The following is a 26,735-nucleotide window of genomic DNA, read 5'->3' as shown; positions in this document are numbered from 1 at the left end:
GGGCGAGTGACTGAGTGACTGAGTGAGTGAGTGAGTGAGTGAGTTGTGTCTTCATACAAAATAACATCATACACTGTAACAATGTCGTATCGTCTTGCCAGTCATCTTTTAGAATTGCTAAACATGCTAAGATACACATGTGGAACAATCAGAAAGTTCAACTACCGTATTTACTGTATTTAATAAAGCACCTGTCCCAAAAAGCACTCCCCACCAACTTCCAAGACCAATCTGTAAGTAATCTTTATGAGCACCCCTTTTTAAAATCTAAAATTCTGAATATTACAGATTTTGTTTACAGAAAACAGCTGCATAGACATAAAAAAAGTGATATACAATTGTCTTGTAACTATTATTCAAAAAAATAAATTTATTGACATTTAAACTAAATTTGTCCACTGCCGCTCAATCTCGGAAAATAATTTTTCTCTATTTGTCAAATTTGTAAGCACCTGTGAGGAGCGCTCATTATGACAAATGTGATAATTGTTTCATCTACCATGTGTCTACCATGTGTCTACCGTGTGTCTACCATGTGTCTACCGTGTCTACCGTGTGTCTACCGTGTGTCTACCGTGTGTCTACCATGTGTCTACCTTGTGTCTACCGTGTGTCTACCATGTGTCTACCATGTGTCCACCATGTCTATATGGTCTAGTGAATGATGTATTATTTTCTTGGGATATAACAAGAAGCAGTATTACATTAAGTATTTTATGCCCATTTACCCTCAATTAACAAATGCTTGGCCTCCTTTCAACCTGATCACTTTGTGCATCAAGACTTTCCCATAGCACAGTTAGGGTGGCCTCTTCCCCGTGCGGCAATTCAATTCCCATAACTCTGTGTAGAAATTCAGTTTGGCCTGTTTTTACATTTTTTCCCCCTTTTTCGTATCAAAAGAGTATTAATTTGCATGAAGAAAGACACAAATAGTAACATACATTCATAATGTTTGTATTAGTGTACTTTTGAAAAAAATATTAACAGTAATCTTGACTTAGAAAGGGAAAATGTTAAAAAAAACGATGCAAAACAGTAGGGTATTTTCAATTGGCAACTGCAAACTTCATGTGATGAATTTTGTAATAAAACTTATATCATTAGAATCACAAATGCACAAGGAATACTATAACGCACCGTAACGCGATGTTTTTCCCAAACTTCCATGCGTAACGCGGTGGCGAAAAAATATCAAAAGCAGGAGAAATGTGTTGGAATTGGTGGGCAAGCCGTTCGCGTGCGTTCAAGGGAGATAACCGAGTGCGGCTTATTTACCATCAGCTGCCAAGAAGAAGAAGCGCCAATAAAATATACACCTATAAGTACATCGTCATTATTAAGCGTAATACAATGTTGCCTTCAACCAAAAAGACATTGGAGAGAGAATAAGGAAATTCTCAAGAGCTTTGACTGTCTTAGGTATCCAAGAAAAGACTTTTCGTCACATTTTGAGAGCTCCTTAACCGGATGTGCAGACCACTTGAGAGTTCTTCGACCGGATCAGCTGACTACATGTGCCTAATGTCAGGTCTCATCGTATTGTCAACGCAAGTTACACCATGTGAATTAATTATGGTAATTCCTACAAATACAATCGTGATCTTTGCTGTAACACACAGGAAATGTTATGTAATGAGAATGTCGGGCAGGTGTTCTGTTCATGTAATAAACTTGTCAGTGTCACCAAGTTGTTTATACAGTGATTTATGGCACCTCATTAAAAAATCAAAGCCAGCATTTCCTCGAACCCACGAATTTTGCACGAGAATTTTTAGTTGTTTATACAGGGAATTATGGCATTTTCTTGAATCCATGAATTATGTATGACAATTTTGATAACATGAGAATCGCAAATGCTTACGGAACACTGTAACGCAGTGGCGAAAAAAAAGGAGAAATGTGTTGGAATTGAGACAGCAAATTTCAATATATTAAAACAAGATAACGCGGTTGGTTTCCGTGGATATCGCCTGACAAACATGTAAATGGGATTTTATTATATATAAATCTGCCGCCACACAATTGAATCGAAAATTACATTCCCCAAGAAAATACATTTTCAGAAAAGATCGAAAGCAGGAGAAATATGTTGGAAATTGGGGGAACATGTGTTATTTTATTAGCGATTTTAATTGTGAACTGGTGAAAGCATATATATGTGTGTGTGATGTCGATACTCACCTCAATGTTCCCTTCCGCTACTTTATTATGTGGCGAAACGGTACGGAATAATTCGAGCATGCGAAAGACGTTCGTGGGATGTTAGTCATGTCAGTCGGCATTTGTCACCTTGAGTTATCGGCACGGACACGTTGTTTAATGCCAGAATATATACATGAGAAATCTTTGTCACATGTGGTAACCAAGCACGATATGTCCACGAAGTTCAATATTTTTAACACCCGCGCGATTTCCATCTGAAAAACGGTACCCATTGTTGTAATCTGACCAACCATGATCCGGCAAAAGGATGACGGACAAAAAGCTAATTTCCGGCGCAGTGGTGACGTGGCATTACACCTAATTTGCATATCATGTGACACAACATTTCGTAAACAAATTATTTACCAAAACTATTTAGACTGTATTGCTACTGGCTATAAATTATCGCCAACTCCCCGTTGTCGCACGGGATATCATTTTAATTTTGCTCGTTTTCATTGGAAGAGAGAAAGATTTATCCGAAAATGACAAAACACTTGTGAGGAAATATTTTTTTTAAAAAACCCACAATAATCGCCAAGCCCGAATACAGCTTTATCAAAGACATGTGGGCCATCGCGACTTATTCACTCGAAAATAAAAAACAAAACACAATGACGCACTTCCGTTCTGGCATTGCTTTCTATCGGTCAGTCATTTCTTTCTCAAAATACAATTCTGAAACCTATTTGAGCTGTACGTAGCATGTGTATATATCGAAATCCATAGTACATATGATAGCATGTAGAGATCGAATGTGGGGAATATTGGTTTGCAGACGACAAATTTGTAATGTCATTTGTATAACTGAAGCGTATATGCGTGATCACGTGGCACGTGCTGTCAAGACGACGGGAAAGTTATACACGTTATAACAGAGATCAACTAAATCATTTTTCACGAACTGAAATCACGGAGTGACAGAAATTAAAAAAAAAACTGGCGATAACTGGTCGGTAACCAGTAGCTCTATCATGTCTACAATGAGGTCATGGGACAACGTAAAAGTGATCTGTGTGCTGTGTATGTATTGAAATGTTCTGTAATGAGCATGTCGGGCAGGTGGTTCTGTTTATGTAATAATAAACTTATCGGAAGTTGTTATCATGGTTATACAGGGATTTATGGCATTTCCTTGAATCTACGAATTTGATAACATTAGAATCGCAAATGCTTACGGAACGCTATAACGCAGTTGTTTTTAACTATTTTCGCCACCTTCCATGCGTAACGCGGTGGCGAAAAATATTTAAAACGCAGGAGAAATGTGTTGGAATTGTGACAGCAGATTTCAATATTTTAAACCATGATAACCATGATGGTTTCCAAGGGTATCGCCTGACAAATATGTATGTGTGGTTTTATTATACATATGAATAGACAACAGTCGTCAAAAACGGCGATTACAAGAATAAATGGCTTTCATTTTCAGAAAAGATAAAAAGCAGGAGAAATATGTTGGAAATGGGGGGACATGTGGTATTGTATTAGCGATTTTAATTGTGACAGCATATATGTGTGTGTGATGGCGATGTTCACCTCAATGTTCCGTATCGCCAGTGCATTATGCACAAATGAACACGGTTGTTTTCGACTATTTTCGCCAATCTCCATGCGTAACGCGGTGGTGAAAAAAGATCAAAAGCAGGAAAAATGTGTTGGGATTTGGGGGCATGTGGAATTTTAATAGCAATCAAAATAATTGTGACAGCAGATTCAAATATTTAGAACCACGATAACGCGGTTGATTACCATGCGTAAAGCATTACCAATATGGATCTGGATCTGGGGTTATATTATATATGAATCTGCCGCCACACAATTGAAATCGATAATAAAATCCCGACTGTCCTCATTGGATAAATGAAGCTTAAATATACGATTAGCAAGCATTAAATACCAACGTGTTGCGCATATGTCTATTACCCTTTCAACTGGTGGTTCTTTAAGGGAACACCAGTTGAAAAGGGTAAAAGACATATGCCTGGCGAATCATATTTGCATTACCAGTGGTGCTAAGCGCTTGCGGGCCTCTGTTATAAGGCGCCGAGACAGCGACAATTTAACGAACTTGTGGTAAAAATAGTTTCACGGAGTTTTTGCTCAGTTTAGTTACTGCATAAAACATTATGAAATCGGGTAAGTCGAAGTGAAACGGCGATTACCTTGATTACTTCCGTGGCGAAAAAAGATATAAAAAACCCAGGAGAAATCTGTTGGAATTGATGTGCATGTGGATTCAAGCAATTGAGATACGATGACATGCCAGCAGCCCATGCTTGCCGTAAAAGGTGACCATGCTTGTAAAAGGCGACCAACGGGATCGGGTGTCCAGGCTCGCTGACTTGGTTGATGCATGTCATCGATCCCAATTGCGTGGATCGATGCTCATGATATTAATCGCTGGGTTGTCTGGTCCAGACTCGATTATTTTACAGACCGCCGTCATATAGCTAGAATATTGCTGGGTGCGGCGATAAACAACGAACAAACAAACGATGACATGCATCAACAAAGTCAGCGACCCTGACTTGGTTGATGCATGTCATCAATCCCAATTGCGTGGATCGATGCTCAATATGTCAATCACAGGACTGTCTGGTCCAGACTAGATTAATTACAGACCGCCGTCATATAGCTGGAATATTGCTGAATGCGGTATTTAATATATGTTGTGTTGGAGGGAGCGTTATTTACATAAGCCAGTTTGGCCTGTTTACAAATCTCAGATGAATAAAATATGATTAACCTATTATTACATGTTGCGGGGTGTCTTATTTCATACAAAACCAATGTTCTTAAACACATCACCTTGGGTGCAACAGAATTATTTCCTTGTTTTAGCGTCGATTTCATAATGCTTACATGCGTATGGGATAACATAAGATTGTTATTTGATGTTGTTAATATGCTGTGGGGCATTTGATATTTACAGTCCACATGCCCACGGTGATTTTCTAATATATATTTCATATGCATACAGTACTTCTAGAAATAATGCAAATTCCTCAATCGGCATACACATCTGCCACATACAGGAAACTCTGTATATTTAATTATCCACTGTGATTAGCAGTTAAACAGTCCCCCCCCCCCCCCCCCCCCCCCCCCCGATAACGCGGGTCTCAGGGCCAATGGAATGTAGGTCAGGTGATAGTTGAACTAAAGAGGAGTCCAATACATGTACTGTATATGCACACTTGATGACGTATGTACGTAAATGCGCATGCATGGTTTCGACAGAAGAATTGCCGGTGTTTGTGAGAATAAATACAATGTATGATTTTATTTTTGTTCGAGTAAGATCGATCTTTTGTTTTGATGTTCCGTTATTGTTAACTACTTTGACTGTTGGGCCCATTTGAATGCAAATATGGTAAGATATACATGAATGAAATAATCTTTTGGGCTTGAAATTTCATTACTTCGCCAGAGATGGGTGTCCCGTCATGTCGGGATAGCGTAAACCACGCAAACAGTGCATTGTCCAGTGTCTGGTCGTACGCCGTCTTGGGGCGGTCGGGTAGCCTAGTGGTTAAAGCGTTCGATCGTCACGCCGAAGACCCGGATTCGAATCCCGACGTGGGTACAATGTGTGAAGCCCATTTCTGGTGTCCCCCGCCGTGATATTGCTGGAATATTGCGAAAAGCGGCGTAAAACCAAACTCACTCACTCACGTACGCCGTCTTTTCCTGCTTCATGTCTCTGTCTTCTGATGTCTTCTGTCTTTAGCCTGTGAATCTCTTTCTCTCTTGATCAACGCTAACTTCTCCGCAATGCTTGTCGTCTGCTTTTCACTGATGCCATGATGAAATGGTACAGAAAAAAATGGGAACTGGAATTTTATATACCCAGTATGATTTCAGCACTAACTTCTTCTCACTTTTAATGTTGTTTCAGATTAGTTTTAACTCTTACACACGCGACACGCTTGATGTTTAAAACTAGTCACAGCACAGATTGATGTGTTAAATTGATGAAGATGGAAGTCGGATCATAATTGGGTCCAGATACGGAAAACCTACGTCGTGTGTTTTAAACAAATAAAAATAACAGGTGTTCATTGTTTTTTGGACATTAATTGTATTAGGTACCGGTAATCCCTGTACCAAATACGCGTAATCAAATGGGAAGCAGCATCAAATTTATGGGAGCCAGTGATCACCCCGCAGTCAACTGGGATGACGCAATACAGCACGTGACTTCTCCCAAAATGAACTTACCCCTCCACGTTAAAATATATCGTCGCCTCTTCGATTTCTTTCCCGTGGTATGATAGTTGATGACACCACGAATTAGCCAAAGTACTAAGTATGGACATCACAGGCGCGGCGTTTTGCGAGAATACAAAGATTATTTGAATCGGAATTCGCTCGATCGTTCATACTTCCAGCCACTGGCGAAGAATTGTGAAAATGCAAGAGAATAGAAGCGAAGCGAAAATTAATGTATTGATGTCAATATCGAAATATTTGCTATATGATTGTATATGAACACATTTAACATTAATAATATACCAATAATTGCCCAATAACATATGGAATTGATAACGGGCTAAAATATTTCAAAACAAATTATGATCTAAAAATATTATGCTATTTTAATATAATACATGTTTCAGTTGATTTAATGTTTTATGTACATAAACATGTACAAATACAGGGAGATATCAATAAAGGTCTGAAATACTCCTAAACGTTCATCCAGTAATTATGAATGCGTCAAATTAACAGTCACAACAATAACGCGTCAGGCTGTACTTGACAATGACACACCTTACGAGTTTCTTTGTCAACAAGTAAGGGTTAGTATCTTGGACATGCATTAAGGTACTTATATCAACTTTTAACAGACGTGCGTGTCTCGAATTCCTTGAGTTGGCTGTATGGTAGTGTGAACCATGGAATAGTTTTAATGGTTTGACAATCGATCGTGCAGCAATATACATCTACAATATACTTCATCGCTATTTAGACCCGTTAATCCGACAGCCTCGCACTCCCGACATCGACACACCGAATTTGCAACGAACCACTGAAATCACTTATTAATTAGTCTCGTTAATCCGACACGGTGAACAACGTACTCCGTGGTCATCTGCCCGCGAGTACACAGACACGTGTTTTGATGCGAGACGAGTCGGCGAGTAGCTGCATATTTCAACGGCTGCAGAGATAAACTTGCTTAACAATAAACAACTACTGCTTTCAATAAACAAAACAGGATTAATCACATGCCTCGATTACCTCAATCTTATTAAACTCATATACAAAATCTCGCAACCGCTGTGTACTTCACAGGTCACGTCAGAACGACCTTCCGCGAAGTTTGACCGACCAATCAAATTACTAACAGGAAGTCGACACACGCCACTATGAATTGAAAGCAGCTTTCTAAGCATTTGCGGCACTAAAGTACTCACGGAAATGAAAAAAAACCCTGGTTTTTTCGATCTCAGATTTTAAATAAATGCAGTTAATATACAAAATATATAAATATTCAAACAACTCAATTAGTACTAATTGGGCTTTGGCACAAATACAGCGTATCAAAGGTTTTTATATCTTTTTACACGTAGACTGTTGTGAAACTGAGCATAACCAGGTGTTTGAAGATCAAGGTGAATGTCCATGACCTATGACACCTTGACGACAGGTAAAAACAGGTGCTTGAAACCCACGTGCATGTGATTTGTCAGTGGTTAGTGATTTGTCAGTAGTTTTATTTTTGAATGTTGAAAGTGCCTACAATTACCTCCTGTAAAGTACATTTTGTATTGAGCACTGAGATAAAACTAGCAAATCAAGACTAGTACTTTTCCAGTTGTTTTGTTATTTCGTATTTACATCTACGTAATGCTTTGTGTCGATTATTAAATCCAGCAAAACAGTTTTTTTACATTTCCATGAGTACTTTAGTTTCAAATTGCCGACTTGCATTCCCAACTATGCCTTATAAAGTATTTTAAGTCAGACATACAGTCCGTATCAGTAGTTTTTGAAAACGTATTCCGCTAACATTGTAACATAACAATATGATTATTTCCTTTTTTATTACGAGTTTGAATCGTTATCGATCGTGTAGTTGTCCGATTTTCGATCACGAACGTTAAAACAACCTAATTTCGTTTATAATAAATAACGGTAGAAACGATGAAACATACATGTAAACGCGCGCGCACTGAATATCACAGGCAACATTGTGTGTAGAAAAACATACTGTCCAAGTTAGCCAATGGAATGTATGCCCGGGTAAAAATATTTGCATAAAGCGAATTCCGACCTGTCGACAACGGACAAGTACGTAAACCATCTGTCTTGTCATTGAATAAGATCATGTTTTCTTCCCCATTTATATTTATACTTAATGTTATTATTCTTGCAATTGCTATAGTGTAAATTATAGCTTATTCAACATATTGTTGCCATAACACGCGCAATTGAACTTGCAACAAACACCCGCCTGAAACACGTGGTGCTCTTTGTGATGCTGATGTATCCCATAATTATTATTGTTCGTGTTGACTAATAAATGGAGCTGTTGATGCCATCTGAACACGATTTCAGAATGAACATATATATTTGGTGGGACTAAATATTTCATAAAGCAAAGAAACAAGACACCAGGCGTACGGATTTCTTCCGTTGACTTTTATTTCTAACATCCTCAAATAAACGATCAAAACGATATGCCTTAACTGTTCCATGACGTGGATGAAATAACTAATCAGCTGCTACCGTATTTTCTTGAGTATAGTGCGCAATATTTGTCCAAAAAACATAGCTGTGTAGAAGAGGGTGCGCAATATACACGAAATAATGACTTTTGATGATTTTTTTCCCCCCATGGAAAGATATTGCCGTGGGCACGTAACACCGGAAATACCATGTCAACAATTCCATACTAAAGTACGCAAATTAATAATGTAATTACACTGTCTGGCTATAAAAAGTGTTGTTTTTTTTATATCTGGACTTATGTATGTAACTTATTTCATTAATTCTATTCAAAATTCCTTTAAATATTGTTTTAATTAATTTCGGCGAAGGGAGCGGAAGATCGCGCAACTCACCTTTTATTAACAGCGACCACGGTCAGATTACCGCTATTGACGCCTTGAAACGAACTTTAATTGACAGAGAATGGATACATATATCATAAATGCCATACTTTGACTCGTTAAAAGTCATATTTGTTATAGTTTGACGATTCTATGTCAACACGTAGTTCTCGCGATCACGTGCGCGAGAGCCTTGACGGTGACTGGTCAGACTGGTTCCATGTGAAAAATTATTACCCGGCAATAGCGATCAGCTGCTTCGCTTAGGGTTATTATTATTCAAAATATGTTTAGTAAAAGCTGCAACTAAATTAACAAGATATTGGGATATATTATTACTGATAAAAAATAGTTTCAGATACAATTTTTGCCGATCCTTGCATTAAAATACTGTAAAGTTATATATCATTGGGTGTGTCTTGACCGTATCACCGGTAGATTCCAAGAAAACGTGTGTACAGCTGATAGCTGTGTCCGGCTTAGTTTACGAGAAAATACACAAGGTAATCTTAATCCCTGGATGTAAAACAATGCCTGGCAGAACAAAAAATACAATTTAAACGGTAAATAAATTTGTCTGGTGATTTTTTATCTCAAATTTTGAATTTGTACTGACCAAGTTTCTCATCACCCGTTCGTTTACCGGAATTCGCTGAAGGGGTAGATCTACAGTGTAATTTATTTCTGCACTTGACATTCGATTTTTCCCCCTAAAATACTGAATCCGCTAGAGGGGGTTGCGCACTATACTCAAGAAAATACTGGTAATTGATATAGGAAATACTCACACACTTGTGTGAACTCTCAACATCTACTGAATGTCGTATTGAATCGTAGACCATTCATTGTGTGCTATGATGAATAGATAAACCACTAAACTCGTGAAGTTCACGTAATAATTTTCAAACAATCCTGATAGTGCAACAAGTTAATTTTAAATCACACACATTCAAGTACACACACGTCTTTCCATGTATCCACATTCACCCGCTGACCGCACAGGCCGCAGACACCTAAACGAGCCTCCTGGTGGTAATGAAGGCCGGGAATCAACCAAGCGCTAACGATGAAGTGACACCAATACACAGGACATTCAAAGTCCTTTTACACGCGCTTCAGTGACTTTGCCCACGCACGCGAAAAACCGGGTCCTGCAGTAGGAATTGAAAATCCACATCCCAGAGAGGCCACCCTGACTGTAGCAAGGAAACAATGTCAAAGTTCCTTCTCTATAAATATATCACAAAGTGACAGACATCCTCATGACACTTATCCTCATTCAGAATCTGTTTGTCATGGTGATCTGCATCCTCATAGTCCATACATTATGTTTGTGTTACTTTTGTTGAACTCTGGGAATATTATCCTCAGTGTGGAGTCCAAAGTAGACAAAAGATTAGGAGCACCTTTAGAATACAGTACCACAACTTCTCGTGAGGACGATCTCTGCTGTAGGTCACATGTCTCAAGACAAGCAACCAGTTTTTAGTGAGAATCCGTCGGACTCGAACCCGTGACCTTCGGATTGTTAGCCTGACAGCTAACCGACTGAGCTACGTCCACACTGTTAAACTTAGTGCAAATTTACCTAGTCATGCCTATGACGTTACGGAACTGAACGAAAAGGGTCGAATAGGTGACGGACACTTACGAAGGTTACGGGTAGGCATGGTGTCTCGCGACTTTAGTCTACAGACACTTACGAATGATCCCGATGCCATTTGGCACACTCGTCCCATTCCGTAATCTACAAGATACCGAGTGGTGGGGAATGAGCTGATATGCCGCGAACTGAAAACGGCTCCAGGCGTCAGACGTCGAACTCGCGAGTACGCATGAATGATATGGTATTTAATAATTCTTAGGGTGATTTTTGTGACAGAAAAGTGTGGTAGGGAACACTGTAAGGATGATGTGGATAATAGTAAGGAACAATGGAGAAATAAGCATGACTAGTGACGACACAACGGTGAGTTCGCTTTTGAATCAGTACTGAAAAAATGTAGCCGGTGAAAGTGGCTTGTCTGAATGTTCCACGACAGTTTCCAGTAGCCAAAATATTAAACACAAAACCATTTCATTCTTTGTACTCAACGTTTTTGTGTGAAGAATATTAGGAGCCGCTATATAATCTATAATAGCCACTAAACGAGTACCTGCCCCTAATGATCGTAAAGGGGTGATTGATCGTAAAGGGGATCCAAGGGTTAAGGATAGACTTCGGGTAATCTAATAGCCACTAAACGAGTTCCAAACCCTAATGATTGTAAAGGGGGTGATTGATCGTAAAGGGGATCCAAGGGCTAAGGATAGAGAGTTCGGGGTAACCTACCCTAAAACTGGCGACATTTGGATGTGTTCAGCGCCAATATAATATCCCTAATAAACTGCATTCTTGTGCATAATGATGAAAATTAATGAACCGAAAAAATAATGTATGTATATTAGTTCCGATTTATAACCATTTTATTCACTTCAATTACGAGAAAAACGAAATAAAAAATATATAAAAAATGAAAGAGCTTTCGTAAACTAGCGCTTGCTCTAAAATGCGCTGCAGCAGGCCATAATTAGTAAACAAATACTCAAAACTCTCAACACCGCAGGGCGTATTCAATGACATTGCGTGTAGAGATGATAGATCACTGGGAGGAGCTTATGCGCACTCGATGACCCCTGACGTCACTGGGCATTGTTTCGCCGGTGTGACTGGCAACAAAATACTACAAATTACGTCATAGGGTATGATCACGTGTTTGAAAAGTTTGTGGTACTGTATTCTAAAGGTAGGCCAAAGATTATGGATAACAATTTCTTTACTTTACTGTAATAGCCACGTTTCAGTATAGATCCTGAATAATGATTATGTTACAGATTTATTTCTATAGGTGAAGGGGGCACGGGTGGCCCAGTCGTCTAAGGCGCCATGATTCGCTGTGCAGAGTTGCGTCCCTTGGGCACGCCGGAAACCTATGATTGTGGGTTCGAATCCCGGTTCGCCCCGATTATGTTTCCTGGTTTGTCAGCACCATACCCGTGCTCGTGGGTTTCACCGAAGTGTTAAACGTCTGAGACCTGCATCACTTCGGGCTTTCCTCCCACATTAAGCTGACACGCCGTGATATAACTGGAATACTGTTAAAAGCTGCTTTAACCAAACTCACTCACTCTATATATAGGTGAAGGATTAACAGTAACAACAATTATCATCATGATCATGATTATCATACATGAGAGATTAACATGAGTTGGTTAACAGGTGGATCAGCACTAGTCCCTATAATGATAAGAAATAGCAAAACCCTTCAAAACGGCAAATTTCTACTACTCATTACGATATCTTAACTATTGGGCAGTTTGGCAAGGACTACAGGACTAGTGCCAATTTCCAACGCTTTATAAACCTATTCATTGGGATCGCTATTAAGTAAGAGACTTCTTTCTATAGGCATTAAAACCTATTGTGAGGTTTTACTTTCCAGTCTGGTTTAATCTCATAAACAGGGACGTTGTAATGTCCCTGGGATTTTATATAATATCCCAGGGATTTTATATAATGTCCTGGGTATTTTATTAATATAACTTCCGTTCAGATTGTAACATGTAATGAAATGTAAAATCAAATGACAAATGTTGTCTTTATATTCCCGAGGATCGAACTCGCAACCTTCATAATTCTTGTGAATACCTCACCTCTATCACATCAGTGCCATAAATTCCTGTTTATGCTGAGAACCACACTATAAATTTTTATAAATTTTCAACAGACGTCCACTACACTGCCAATATATCCATAGTTGTGAGGGAAACCCTATCCCTTGCCAGAGGCGCCACTGCAAGGCGGGAATCTAGTCACTTCTTTCCTGTGTGTCCTGATGACAACAAGGAAATTTTTTTTGTTGCATATCCGAACACGTGATTGCGTTCCACACTACAAGCATTAGATCATCTCAAGCTTCATAGATTACAAGCAAAGAGCAGTTCTACAAGCAGAACGGGGGTATAGAAGATCGGAGTCTCTAGTAAGTAATTAGTTAAGAAAGGTGTTGTGGGATGAGATCTTCATCTCATAAGCAGACACCTGTCTGTTCGGGCTGTGGACAACACCAAGCTCCGGGGGATCCTCACCCTAGATGTCTCACATGCAAGAAAAGCAGCTGTACACAGAAGTCAAGGTGCAGTTATTGCGAGCATCTGTCAAAAGAAAAATTTGACAAGCTCTCCAAGGCATGGATCAAAAATCCCGATTTTAAGAAAGTCACTAGAGCATCTACATCAAGAAAACAAGTGATTAAGCCCGAAGCGGCAAAAATTAATCACGTGGGTGACAAGCGAGTGTCGCGCGAGGGCGCCATCTCACCTTATGAGGAGAAGAGATCACGTCGCTCATCCCACTCTCCCTATAATGTTGAGGAGCAGATGCATGTTACCGGTCAATCAGAAAGTACCTCTAACTTGCATCCGGCAACGTCTGGTACGGTCGATCGTCGAGTTTGGACAGAAACTAACGACTTTCACCCTCTGCCGCGTTCCCCCTTTAACGTAAATGAGTTCACAGAAAGAATAACAAATTCTATGTCTGTTATGATTGACACACGCATGCAATCTATGTCTCGAGAAATCTCAGATCTAAAAGAATCAGTTAATCAAACTCGGCTTGGCCAATCAGGGATCAATCACGAGAGTAAACAGAGATCTAAGGCTGAATATGGCAGTACACCCTCATACAGCAGACATGTAAAGCAAGGTTACGATGAATCAGACTATGAGGACAGTAGGAGAATTATACTAAGAGACCGAGAATCTCATAGATCTTCTCCCTACCACGCATACCATAGGGATCACCGTGAATCACGGTCTTCACACCGAAGTATGCATAGAAATACGCACCAATCATCGTCAAGCCACAATGATAGACGCACTGACAAAGCTCGTGCATATCAGGATAGTAATCCTAAGCGTGCACCCTCTCATACTGCCACACAGTCCTGTTATACGGGCGAAGAAAGCGAGGGAAATATGACATCACCATACAGTTATAGACCACGTGATTCTCGCACAGCTTGTTGTAAATCAGACGGCCGGGATTACGATACCCTCAGCCATACGACCCACCCCCAGCACAGCCAGAGTAGGGGGTGCCGATCTACACAGGAGCATTCAGGCTATGGGGACACTGCTATAGAGGAGGATTTTAGATCAAACAATTACTCCCTTAGAGACATCTTAGCAGAACTTTATGAACTAATGCCCACATTAAAACCAGATCAGGACTGTACACCCGTTAAACCCTTGATTGAACGTGCAGGATATGAGGGACCCGATAAAGGGACCGAACCATACCATACGCTTCCCCCTCCGTCATATTTGGATGACGTCATCAAGAAAATTGAAAATCAATTGAATTGGTCAGCGGGACCTAGTGCGAAACTGAGGCCTGTATTTATAAAATCTGCTTACAAAACACATGATGATCCGTTCTCACTACAGCCTAGCATTGATGAAGATTACTTCGATCTGGTTAAGAAACCTAACCCAAATATGCGCATTGATATGTCCAAGATCAAGAGCTTAGATAGGGTCAATAGACAAATGATGAATACCAGTTCTTACATCAACTGGTTAGCAGCTGGTATTCGCCATGTCATACCACCGTGCAACCAGAGCGAAGATCTTACCTTAGACACTTCCACGGAGATGACTAGTCAGAAGACGGGATTATCCACAGCTCGTTAGACCACATACTGAAGATGCAGGAAGACCTCCTATCAACTCAAGTATGGATGTCATCGCAGTTTTTGATCATGCAAAGAAGACACTTACTTCAGCAAGTTCATCATGTGATGCCAGACCCCTTAAAGAGATCCATGATGTCACAGCCCATTACGTCATCGCAGATTTTCAACGGTAGACTGAAGTCGGTGAAGGAAGCCATTATCTCTTCAACTAACCAGAGATTTCAGGAATCCACCATCTCATTAGCATCCAAGTTACAGAGACAACCGGCGGCTACTCGACCCCAGCGACGGAGTCCTGGACCCCGACGTGAACAGCCCAACCGGGATTCTTTTCGAGCCTCTACACAGAGAAACAGATCGTATCAACCCAGGTACAAGAACTCCAAAGTTGATCTTCCCACTTCACAGAAAGGACTTGGCAGAGGAAGAGGCAGTTCCCGTAGGGGCCCCCTCCGGAGATGACTTCACCATAAATCTACAGACCCATCCAGATCCTACCAACTTCGCCTGCCCTACGGACAACGATTTAGCATTACGGAAGACCAAGGACAAGTCTATTCCAAATCCAGTCGAACTAGCCAACCTTACAAACATCGACTCAAGACTACCCAAGTTCAAATCTCATCCTATCCCAGGGCCTGTCGGGGGCCGTCTTATGCAGTACGCAGACAACTGGGAGACCATCACAGACGACTCATGGTTAATCGAAGTAATAAGAAGAGGCTACAAACTTCACTTCTTAAAACGACCAAAACTAGTCATTCATCCTACCGGACCCCGATTCCAGCTATCAGGACCCAAGCTCATCGCAGCAGAAGTGGCCATACAAGAATTACTCACAAAAGGAGCTATCAGCACCATAGAGGAGTCAGACACCACCCTCGGATTCTACTCCCCAGTTTTTCTGGTACCGAAGAAGAATTCTTCAGAGATGAGATTAATAATAGACCTAAAAACTCTGAACAAAGATTACCTGGAAAAACCACCCACATTTCAGATGGAATCTATAAAGAAGTTAAAGAATACATCGGCGCAAGATTTATTCTCGACAAAGGCATAGTCGCACCCCCAGAGGACAGATATGCAAGGGTACAGCACATGATTACGAGCGCACTCGATCAGCCCGTCAAGTCGAGAAGGTGGTGGATGTCTTGCCTAGGCACGCTCACATCTATCCAAGACCTAACCTACAGAGGCAGGCTACAATTGCGGTCCTTGCAGATTTGGATGAACACCACCAAGAACCTAGAGCTGGAAGCACTAATCCAACCCCCAGAAGTTCGAATCTCAGAACTCCTTTGGTGGCTAGATCGTCAAAATGTCATGCCAGGTATTCCACTAAACTACCCCACCCCACTACATCAACTCTACACAGATGCATCAGGAGAGGGTTGGGGTGCCCATATGGACGATGTCACCATTCAAGGGAAATGGTCCTCCCAAGACAAAGAGCTGCACATCAATTGTCTAGAAATGAGAGCAATATATCTAGCATTAACAGCTTGGCTAGATCGTCTACACCACTCGTCAGTGAAGATAGCTACAGACAACTCAACCGTGGTCGCTTACATACAGCACCAAGGAGGCACAAGATCTCAGCCTTTACTGAAGGAGGTTACACGTTTATATGCCTTGGTAGACTCAGTGAGTTGCAAGATCGAAGTAAGACACATTCCGGGCAAGCTAAATATACTAGCAGATTACCTATCCCGGAAGAATAGTACTACATCCCGAGGTGTTCAAGTGGATAACCCAGGTATGGGACAGTCCAAACATAGATCTATTCGCCACATGTCTCAACAACAAACTACCAGTCTATGTCAGCCCGGTACCAGACCCACTAGCACTCCAAGTCGATGCGCTCTCCATGGAATGGAAGGGAATGTTTGCTTACGCATTTCCCCCATGGGCTCTCCTAGACAGAGTACTGAGGAAAATAGAGGAAACGGACTGTGTCATAATCCTCATAGCCCCGGCCTGGCCAAAAAGGGCTTGGTTTCCGAGACTCCTACAACTGCTGCTAGAAGTACCTCTGAAACTCCCAGTACGTCCCGACCTATTGAGACAACCAAAGACGGACATATTTTACGGCCGCCTCGACAACCTCCATCTTCACGCTTGGAAGTTATCTCGCATAAGATGCAAGCAGCCGGTTACTCTGAATCAGCTGCACGAAGAGTGGCTAGCTCATGGAGACCAACCTCATCTGCATTATACAATAACAGATGGGACAAGTTCGTCGAATGGAGAAGAGGAAAACAGTTACATGGAGATATAACGATACCTATAGTAGCCGATTTCTTGCTCCATCTCAGAAATGACAAGAAATTACGACACGGCACTATCGAAGGATATAGATCAGCCCTGTCATCAGTATTACAACACGATGACCTATCTATAGGTACCCATCCAGTACTCAATCGACTTATGAAGTCTTTTGCCCTGGAAGATATAAAAGTACCACGTACTTTTCCTAAATGGGATCTATCTATAGTATTGTCGGCATTGATGAAAGCACCGTATGAACCCATGAGTAGTGCGACATTACTATCAGTCTCCAAGAAAACTGCTTTTCTCTTAGCCATGGCTACGGCGGCTCGCGTGTCAGAACTACACGCTATTGACATCTCCACTGTAACCCATACCAAAGAATGGAAATCAGTGTCGTTCAGATCGCTCCCTGAATTTATTGCCAAAAACCAGTCGTCAACCTTCGGCCCACTCGGACATCGGCAATACACAATTCCAGCCTTAAGTAAAAGTGTGGACTTCCCGGATAGATTGCTTTGCCCCATAAGAGCCTTGAGATATTTTATCACAGCGACTCAACCCCACAGAAAGCAGAGAAAACGCCTATTTATCTCTTGCAAGCCCTCGTCAGAAAAGGACATCGCAAAGGGCACTGTAGCGGGATGGCTAAAAACAGCTATCACAGATAGCTATAAAACGGCACAAATCTCCACTCCGATTTGGGGTAGCTGCAGACCCCACGAAATCAGAGCACTGGCAACAAGCCTAGCCACATGGAATACTGCATCCATCGAACAAATCCTGGCCAGCTGCCAGTGGAAGTCCCACAACACTTTTTCAAACTTTTACTTACGAGACATACAGACCGATCTAAATGGACTATACACTCTGGGGCCTTTGGTGGCCGCCCAGGTGATAGTTACCAAATAAAGTAACCTGTTCCCTCCCTCTTCCAGGAAAGGGAAAAGAGAGGGGGGGGGGGGGGTGAAGATTTCAGAAGTACCTCAGGAACTCAGGGTAAGTTGTACTTTGTTACTGGACTGCGCTATTGAGTTAGTAAAACAGGGCAAATGTCAACACTGAAATCAGAGATCGAAGGATTAAGTGATATACGGTAATCTACATGATAGGAAGGTTAATGTATTACCACCGGAAGTGACGTCATAGGAGTCATCACACCGGAGAAACGTTAAGATACGTTAAATATCACTATCCAAAAGGGCATAACGGTAAACCACGTCATAAGTGATACGGGAGAATAGTGACACCGGAAGTGACGTCACAGATGACGTCATCACCGGAAGTGACGTCACAGATGACGTCATCACAGGAAGCGACGTCACAAAAAGTCTAAGTATCACAAGGGAATATACATATACCCTTCACATGACGCCTTGAAAATTATATACGTCTAAGTCTTGTAAGTAGACTATTAGACACATCCGTTTAAGACCCCTTTTGGCATATAATCCTTGGTTTTACCACTCCACTAGCCAAATATCTATGGGATGCTAGATACCAGAACCCGCCGGTCCCTCTGGTGTATACTGGCACTGATGTGATAGAGGTGAGGTATTCACAAGAATTATCAAACAATAGTTATCATTGTGAATAATTCTAAGAATACCACCTCTATCACATCAGGAATTAATCCCTCCCACCTCCCCAAATATCTGCATCTAGTTGATGAGAGTATGGGTTGAAAGAAGTGACTAGATTCCCGCCTTGCGCATGCGCAGTGGCGCCTCTGGCAAGGGATAGGGTTTCCCTCACAACTATGGATATATTGGCAGTGTAGTGGACGTCTGTTGAAAATTTATAAAAATTTATAGTGTGGTTCTCAGCATAAACAGGAATTTATGGCACTGATGTGATAGAGGTGGTATTCTTAGAATTATTCACAATGATAACTATTGTTTGATATCTGTAGCCCAGTGAGTGTACCACGAGGCTACAGAGGTGTTGATAAGCCTCACTGGTTTTTAGAATGTCCTTTTCAAGATCCGTACGCCAGCAACAGATATTTTACTCGCGTTTCCTAAGGTTCATGGAAAGTATGTTCGAAACATAAAAATGTTGATAAATGTTGTTTTAAGTTTCTTTTTTCGGTTTATAAGCATGGAAAAACACTTTCCCTCGGTTTTGGTAGACAGAGCATGCCCTGGGGAGAGGGAAAAACCAAGGGGGGGGGGGAACGTGTTTTCTCCAATACGTAACAATGACAGAACACATGATGAGGAAGGCAATTAAACAGGAACCCGATTAAACCCAATTAAATTTGAAAACCTATTGGTTAATGAGTTCATAGTAGGTGGATGGGAGGAAATAGCCTTGATGACTGTTGATAGATGGCTTGTGGTGGCAAATCTGGAATGTTTCTGTTAATGTGTTTTTAGTGAAGTCATAGAGGTTGTTGGAGAGGATTATATGTTTATCTGGATCTGCTGAACATGCTAAAGTAGCTCCATGCTGGGGAGAATGACGCCCGTAAGATTCCACAGTCTGACGAGTTTCTGTGTAATAAAATCATAATGAGTGAGTGAGTGAGTATGGTTTTACCCCACTTTTAGCAATATTCCAGCTATATCACGACGGGGGACACCAGAAATGGGCTTCACACATTGTACCAAAGTCAGGAATCGAACCCGGATCTTCGTTGTGACGAATGAACGCTTTAACCACTAGGCTACCCGACCGCCCCAATAAAATCATAAACCTTCATGTCAGTGATATTATGTTGGCATAAAGTTATATGAACATTATCATAGTACTTGAAACATGCAGTGTGTTGTTACAGTGTGCCCATTTCTGATGTTGCTGGAGTGTTGCTAAAAGCAGAGTAAATCCATATTCCCTCTATTACTCATAGTACATAGTTCATTAGGGGTGGTCGGGTAGCCTAGTGGTTAAAGCGCTCCCTCGTGAAGCCGGAGATCCGGGTTCGATTCCCGACATTGGTACAATGTGTGAAGCCCATTTCTGGTGTCTCCCGCCGTGATATTGCTGGAATATTGCTAAAACCAACTCACTCACTCACTCTCACTCTCACTCACTCACTCACTCACTCACTCACTCACTCACTCACTCACTCACTCACTCACTCACTCACTCACCCACCCACCCACCCACCCACCCACTCACTCACTCACTCACTCACATAGTTCATTATCCACATGCCCCGTGAGGATGCCAGGCTAGAATTGGTCTCCTGCAAAACAGTGGCTTGGTTGAAAACATGTCATTGTAACCCAACGGTGTGGTCTGATCACTGCTCACGATATCGATCACTGGGTTGTCAGACTCGACTTTTTACAGGCTCTCATCATCATTGTCATATAGTTGGAATATTGCTGAGTGTGGCATTAAACAACAAAAATAAACAAACAAACATTATCACCATTGTTTTTTCTCAAGTTATCAAAATGCTTAATGGCTTCACATGTCCAGTACATCATTGTTGACATGACATAAACACAGGCCTTCATGATTCTTTCTCAGCACTGTTTAATAAAGAAGGAACACTACAGTCATGCCACTGATTATTTCTAGAGTACATTTGTGTATTCAGATTTTCATGATTTTGGTTAGCATGGTTAGGGTATGTTTCAGTATACACAGAACTCTTGATAACCTATAAGTTATTTGGATATTTTACCCAGGGGTTTGATTGTGATTGGGTATCCACAAATTTTGAAGGTTATTCAATAGATTTTTACCAACGTGTTTCTTGACATTTGGGTATTTTAGCCTGTTTCGTAACAGTCCCTGTAAATCATTAAAACTAAATGAATAGTGGTGTACCCATCTGGATCTGCATGCATCTCCATCACTGGGAATCCATTTTTGTTTGCAAAACCTAGCATTGTAAGGAATGCTCTGTTTTTGTAGTCCCCAATCAGCGATCGTTTAAGATACAATTTGACTAGGCATGATGTGCTTTTAAATTCGAATACCCGGTATATCAGATTCTAGTTTGTTTGTCACACAAGCTTTTTCGAATGTAAGTGAATTTTGTGATAGGCTGAAACACAATAATTTTAACTAACAGTTGTAATATATGCAATCGTTTTATCTAATAGTTGTAATATACCCATTGGTTTTATATCAATAGCATATTTATATTTTGTTGTTGCATATTTGATATGCTAGGAGTCAATATGTCTGTGTATTTCAGTTTCAGTTTCAGTTACTGCTATAGCTGTTGTACGGGGTGGTCTTCTTATATTGCATGCTCTGTGACAATGATCCCTCAGCGATACTAGCAAATATTTTGACAAAGAAATTCTATTGATTCATGAATTATTCCTTGCTGGTATTGTGAATAGTTTTCATTCAAATTTATCACCGGGTTTAGTGGTTGACATGTTTGGTTCAATTCTCATTTTGGGTTCAGTTTATGAGGCCCATTTCTGGTAACCTGCCGCGCAAAAGTGCGAAGCGGGGGATATAGTATTCACGACCGTCCATATGTACGTCCGTACGTCCGTCCGTACGTCCCACCTGTTTGTTGCCGCGATATCTCAAGAACTAAACACTGGATTGTCTTCATATTTGGAACTATGGTGTATATACAGACTCCGCAGACACCAGTCGGTTTTGGTGACCTTGACCCCATTTTCAAGGTCACAGCAGGCAAATCTGCTTTTGGAGTTGGAAAACGGTGTTGCCGTGATATCTCAAGAACTAATCGCTGGGTTGTCTTCATATTTGGAATTATGGTGTATATACAGATTCCGCAGACATCAGTCGGTTTTGGTGACCTTGACCTCATTTTCAAGGTCACAGCAGGCAAATCTGCTTTTGGAGTTGGAAAACGGTGTTGCCGCGATATCTCAAGAACTAAACACTGGATTGTCTTCATATTTGGAACTATGTTGTATATACAGACGGGGGACATTTCGTCACTTTGTGACAAATACTTGTATGCCTGGAATTTGCTAAAAGTGGTTCACTTTTATTGCTCATTTGAACTGGAGTTTATCAATCCTGGAACATTGTTGTCTGTCTATCCCATGTAGCATCTTGTTTGCATATGTGACCCGTGAAGATCCAGGTCAGAGTAGGTCTTCAGCAACCCATGCTTGCCGTAAAAGGCGACTATGCTTGTCGTAAGAGGCGACTAACGAAACAGGTGGTCAGGCTCGCTGACTTGGTTGATGCATGTCATTGTTCCCAATTGCGTGGATCGATACTCATGATATTAATCACTGGATTGTCTGGTCCAGACTCAATTATTTACAGGCCACTGTCATATAGCTGGAATACTGCTGAGTGCAGCGTTAAACAACAAACCAACCAGCCAACTTGTTTGCATGGATGATGCACTGCTGTTTTTTATTCATGGCATACATTATGTTATAGTTAAGTCAATGATATCATCAGGTCAGAACCAACTTACGAGTATTCCTGGTTGATGGATAAACCTGAACAGATATGCAGGAGGAAGAAATTTTATGTTAAACGGAAAGGCCTATTTCATATCCTTGTACTCTGTATTCAACTCAAGTACCCCTATAAACAACAGAGTTCCCTTCCACTAAACGATTTTAGCGCTATAAGAACCGTAAACTGTATACTTTAACATTAGCCTACAACAGTCTGGAGGGACCAAGGGTCCTCTTCCATAAAGACATCTTAGGATTGAGACAATCAACTGCAATAATTTGGCATCATTCCAATATTTAGACATTTACATATGATGCTCCTTCCGCTAAGATCACTTTGTGGATTGGGGGTTCATGGTCCTTCCATTAAGACATCTTTGCGCTAAGAGTATCATTACTCCAATAATTTTGAGTTGTGTTCTGATGCTTGCATTGCTAAGATTGCTTTATGGAACGGAGTCCTAGATCCTGTTTGTTCCATTAGGAGATCTTAGCGTAACGACTATCAGAACTTCAGCTTTAACTTGAGCTATGACATTCATCTGTTCTCTTTGTGGAAGGGGCCCAGCTATCTAAATATCCCAAATCTATAAATTAATTTGTATCAGCTATGTGCTCATCTGATTAATAGTTTATTAATGTTGTTTATTTTGTGGTTAGCTTTGACAAGTGGAAGATGTGCTAGGGCCAGCCTTCATGATGTGTTTTATCTCTTGGAGGAAATTAAATTGGTCCAGCCTCAACATCATGCTCTTTTCAAAAGAGGAATATTTCAGTGACACTTTGTTCAACATGTTGTGTCTATTTGGTAAGGAAGTAGATATGAGTTTTAAAATGTTAAATGAATACATTATAAACTTTGTTTATCCCATTCACTGACTCAGGCATTCTCATGTGACATTAATATTATTGTAAACAGGAAAATATTCTCTTTCGTTTGAAGATCGAAAGCGCTGAAAGTACTTTATCCGGAGATAAGTTACACATTTTGAGTCATGTTCTGATGTCATGGCACTGTTTAAATTCCCTCTCTCATGATCTAACATATTCTTGGTACCATCATAATCTTCCGTTACAGTCGAGCTAGATGGCACATCCACATCTACCGATACGTGAAACAGTTTCTTTAGACTTGTCAAATGATTGAATATTATTTCCTGGGTAGAAATATGGCAAGATGATGTCAACCATCTCTCATGACGAAGGTTTTTCCCAAACATATTCAAACCACTGTGTCCGCGCCACAGCAGCACACACACAGACTCGTGAAGATCCGGGGTAGAATAGGTCTTCAGCAACCCATGCTTACTGTAAAAGGCGACTATGCTTGTCGTAAGAGAGTGTCTATGCCACTGCAGCACACACACAGACTCGTGAAGATCGGGGGTAGAATAGGTCTTCAGCAACCTATGCTTACTGTAAAAGGCGACTATGCTTGTCTGAAGAGGCAACTAACGGGTTCGGGTGGTCAGGCTCGCTGACTTGGTTTGGAGCATGTCATCGATCCAAATTGCGTGGATCGATGATCATGATATCAATCACTGGATTGTCTGGTCCAGACTCGATTATTTACAGACCACCGTCAAATTGCTTGAATATTGCTGAGTGTGGCATTAAACAACAAACACAGCAGCCACAAAGTTGTCCAAGGCGGTGTTGGTGCCGGAGGAATTATTGCCATCTCTGGGCACAGACAAGAGCAAACCTTGTAGAGTGGTATAACCACGTGTACACCACGTTCAGTGTACGGCATTTAGCAACATACTGCAGTCAAACCAAACAATAACTGTTGCTCATCCTCCACCATGTTATCCCATGGCGACGACCTATCACGCCCAAGGCTGTCAATTCACTTCGGTTACGATGCAACCAAGTCAGTAAGAACACTATTTCATAGCTTGCGGTTGTTGTTGTCTGCTAGTGGTGGTGGAAACAAGGTTGCAACTTTTACAACAGAAAACACCTTAACTCACAGGAATATAAACAGCGACTCAGAACTTCAGTTATATTAGCTCGGACCCGCAATGCACTTGTGGAATGTTCCGAGTCACATGAATAAATTGAGACACATTAATATAAGAACTTAAACATTTCAATCCTACTTATTGCTGCATGGGATAATACTAATCGCACACTGAACGGATAATATGATGTGACTGATTTAACCCTAAACCACCTATTTTAGGGGTGTTTTAGGATGTTCAAAACCTATTTGGTCCTTGTGTCCTCGTGCTTTGACTATAATAGTTCAGGGCAAAACTATACTTCATTACACTACATATGGGATAGAGCAAGCTTTATTTCTTAAATATCATTTGCACTGAGAAATGATATTTCACACAAACCAAATCTTTTTTTTTCTATGATGTTGTTTTGTCTTCACGCAATATATTTTTAGAATATGATTGTTGGTATGTAAAGTGCACTAAGTATGTCTGATGAATGCTAGACACTTCACGGTAATCTTCGCTCACTCATATGTTCACTTATCATTGCTACTCCTGACCTCATACACCACCAATAACCTGCACCCCTCATCATACACTCATGGTGTTGTATGTGGAGAACATTACAATAGAGCATGAGAGTATTTTTAAAGAGTTTTTGCAGTGTGTCAACAGGTTTTTTTAAATTGTGAAAAAAACTCCAAAGGTGACCAGGACTTCATTGTGTCATCAAGCAGTTGAAATTGGCTGTCAGGATCATGAATTCCATTGTACATCATGATACAAATATCAGAAACCTTCCCGAAACAATAGAAGATGTCTAATGATTTAAAAAAAAAAATTCCACACATATTTAATAGTGAAAACTGTGGTCAGTAAGGTCGAAAAAGTACAGATTTTTTTTTAATTGTATCACAGTTCGATTGGGATCCCTTTGGGATAAAGAAAAGGAAACAACTTGGCAAGATTGGGGTCGTTATATATATTGTATAAATATCATAAATCTAAAATCTGGCAGTACCATCATGACCATTTCAGTCATGGATTGTTTGGTCTGACAGTTGATTAGGGTAATTATAATATGACATGCAACAATGTGCAATGCTGATTTTTCATTGGATAAAAATCTGTTTTAGTCATAGATGTATAATAATATATATGGCATCCATTTTGAAAAGTATTTATGGCCATTACTCAGCCATTTGTGTGCAAAAGGGGATGAAATTTGGTATTTGTTTGGTGAACTCTGTAACACATTTTGCAAATTGTGCCAAATTAAAATTTTGACCTATTTGTGGGCATGTTCTTGGATTCTCTCAATATACATTCTAGTCCTCAGTATGTATGGAGAAACTATTTAAATATGAATCCTGGCCGCAACTATTCTGTTGACCACATCTCCAGGTGAGCTACAATGCTTCTGCACTATTTTCTAAATTTAAAAAAAATATTTTCACATGATTACAAGTTACAAACCCTGGCATCTTTAGCTGATATGTTCTGTTTGATGCCTGATGTCGCTACACAGTGAACATGTGCATGCTGATGGCAATAAAGCAATAATGGAATTTGTTATTATTTACAAACTTGAATATATAAATTTGTTCTGATAGTGTGTCTCAATGTCTCCTATGTTTGAGCGTTTATCAGTGTAGGAAAGTTTAATAAATATATGCTTATGATGTATACACGTGCATGGTCAGATTAAACTGGCAATCCGATACATAGCAATCACAGCTAACTGCTGCAGCTTGAATGTAATATATTACCATACTTCCTCTATTAGGCGTGTCTCAAGTTCTGTTAGAGGCCCGGTGTCTTTTCTGTTTAATGCTGGCACAGTGGCAACTCACTACCTCACCAAAGTCTAAATTCTTCCGTCATACAAGGGGTACATTTGCAGGAAACAGTCATTGCATTTGCCATAAGTTAATGTGATAGTGATAATTAATTTCATCAAATGATGGACCCGACCCCTCTAAGAGACCTGGCTCTACAATTTCTTACCTGGTGGCAATCTAATTGAGCCCCAGCATCTATTTGAGGAAATAGGGTGACTGATGTTTTTTGTCTCAGCATTGTGAAAATCATATACATAGTATACATAGTATTCGCAAATTGTTGGGATTAGCGTCTTTAGACAATTTTGTG

The 26,735-nt window shown here is 40.5% G+C and overlaps 1 protein-coding gene across 4 annotated transcripts in view; it reads left to right on the top strand.

Annotated features, from left to right (window-relative positions):
* The window catches only part of LOC124118805 (DENN domain-containing protein 2A-like), a 97,188-nt gene that overhangs the window by 22,858 nt on the left and 47,595 nt on the right, over nucleotides 1-26,735 (top strand). The window lies entirely within an intron of this gene.

Source organism: Haliotis rufescens, unplaced genomic scaffold, assembly GCF_023055435.1.
Source record: "Haliotis rufescens isolate VD_foot unplaced genomic scaffold, xgHalRufe1.0.p SCAF_6, whole genome shotgun sequence".
NCBI lineage: Eukaryota > Metazoa > Mollusca > Gastropoda > Lepetellida > Haliotidae > Haliotis > Haliotis rufescens.
This window is presented reverse-complemented; position numbering and strand designations above follow the sequence as displayed.